The sequence below is a fragment of the Prenolepis imparis genome, unplaced genomic scaffold, assembly GCF_030444845.1.
Source record: "Prenolepis imparis isolate NDT839.2.m4 unplaced genomic scaffold, iyPreImpa1.0 SCAF_1, whole genome shotgun sequence".
In the NCBI taxonomy this organism is placed as follows: Eukaryota; Metazoa; Arthropoda; class Insecta; order Hymenoptera; family Formicidae; genus Prenolepis; species Prenolepis imparis.
The window spans coordinates 25,614,937-25,617,604 of record NW_028141159.1 but is presented as its reverse complement, the minus strand read 5'-3'; positions in this window follow the sequence as shown (position 1 = coordinate 25,617,604).

Here is a 2,668-nt window from a genome sequence, read left to right as displayed (position 1 = left end):
TGTCTCATTCTATGAAAACAAACGATTACTGATAAATTCTGCTATTCAATCTTTACTATCTGTGAAGAAGATAACGAGAGAATCAGCAAGCGACTTAGAATATCTCTATACAAATATGATGCAGATATATCGCACATTGGAAACATTACAGAGACCAGTCGATAAATGGGATGATTTTCTAGTTTTCCTAGCAGTTCAAAAGCTAGACTCAGAGTCTGTTAAAGTATGGGAACAGCATCTTGGATCATCAAAGGAACCTCCTACTTGGAAACAGTTTTGTGAATTTTTAGTAACTCGTCTTCTCTCACTCCAAGCATATGAGAAGTCTCAAAATCTTTCAGTTAAGAAGAAGATACCACACACAATAAAGTCTCATCATCAAGCTCAAAAAAGAAATAATACAAATAATTTTGTTCCTACGTGCGTTCTCTGCTCAGCTAAACATTTTTTAACTGGATGTTCCCAATACAACTCGCAGACCACCCAGCAACGTCACTCTTCAATCACTAAGCATGGTTTATGCTACAATTGTTTCGGAAAACATCGTGTTTCCGAATGTCGGTCTACCAGACGATGTACAAAGTGCGGTAAAAAACACCATACAACTCTTCACCGAAAAAATTCATCCAATGGAGAGAATTCTTCTGAGCGAGCTAATCGAAATATCTCCAAGGATACTTCAAGTAAACCAAATCCAACACAAGTACTTCACTCCTCTGTTCGTCCAAGTCAAACTGCTACCCCTTGTATTTTATTGGCTACCGCACAAGTATTACTTGTAAATGAAAATGGACGAGTCATGAAGATTCGAGCACTTCTCGATCAAGGCTCGGAAGTAACGCTGATATCTGAAAGAGCTGTTCAAACTTTAAGACTTCCTCGTTCACAAACCTCTATTCCGTTAGTTGGAGTTGGAAACAGTTCTACCAACAAGACACGTGGAAAATCTTCATTCAAAATTACATCATTGTACGATAATTCAGAGGAATTTCGAATTTCAGCTCACATTCTTAAAAAAATAACCACCATGATCCCTTCAGCTCACATCATCAAAAAGCCATGGTCTCATCTTGAAGGACTATCCTTAGCTGATCCGCAATTTAGTTCTACAGGCTCTATCGACCTGCTCATCGGTGCAGATTTTTATCCTCAAATCATTAAAGAAGGATTAAGAAAAGGATCACTTGACGCTCCCATTGCGCAATTAACTTCATTTGGATGGGTCATTTCTGGTCCCGCCTCGTCAGAGTCACCGCTTCTTACTGCTCGAAGCTATCACATCTCTATGGATTCTCAACTCTATGAACTCTTGCAAAAATTTTCTTGCAGAAATGTTTTGATTTTCACATACGACGATAGATCGATATGCCTATCATATAAATTGAATAAATATAAATGAAATAATCAAGTCGGAGTTAAATTTTTGATAAAAACGCACTCAACATGCACAAAGATAAAATTAAATTGATCAGATTTATCCCCAAAAAATCATCATAATTAATCAGCTAATTATGGTTCAATATTAATTAAGCGAGAAATTTCTTTATTAAAATTATATGATATAGATATTATTTAACCGAGATGGGATTCATTTAAAATTATTTTTAGGCATTGTTGGATACTATCAAATCGCATTAGGTATTAGAATTAATCAATCGTCAAAGAAAATATTTTCATTTCTATATAAATCAATAAATCGGTAGATATATCATAAAATTTAAATAGAAATTTTTGGCTTTTAGATAAATATTCACCCTTAATTATCTTATAAATTTTGATAATTAATTTAGGATAGATCTGATCAATTTCACCTAATTTTTGTGTTTGAGTGCATGTTGAGTGCATTCTTATGAAAAATTCAACTCCGGGTTGATTATTTCGTTATTGAAGTATTATTGTATGATACACCTATCGATCTATCGTCCTATGTAGAAATAAAAACATTTCTTTTGACGATGGATCAATTTTAACACTTAATGCGATTTGTTAGTATTCAACCATGCCCAAAAATAATTAAAAAGAAACCCATTTCGCTTAACTAATATTCACTCTTGATTAGCTGCTTAATTATGATAATTGACTTGGGATGAATCTGATCAATTTAATTTCATCTATGTGAAGCTTTGAGTGCATTTTTACAAAAATTTTTAACTCCATTTTGATTATTTCGTTATACAAGTTATATCAGATTTATCTTACTTAGAGCAATTATTATAATTTTCAGTTAATTAAGGGTGAATATTAATTAAGCGAGATGGGATTGATTTAAAATTATTTTTAGGCACGGTTAAATAATATCAAATCGCATTAGGTGTTAAGATTGATCCATCGTCAAAAAGAAATGTTTTTATTTTCATATACGACGAGATGGATCGATATGCCTATCATATAAATTGGATAACGAAATAATCAAGCTGAAGTTAAATTTTTGATGAACATGCACTCAAACAAGTTCAGAGATAAAGTTAAATTGATTAGATTGAATCCAAATCAATTATCATAAGTAACCAAAAAATTAAGGTTGAATATTAATTAAGCGAGATGGGATTGATTTAAAATTATTTTTTAGCATGGTTGGACACTATAAAATCGCATTAGATGTTAAAATTGATCCACATCCTTAAAAAAATGTTTGTATTTCTATATAGGACGATAGATCGATAGGCAT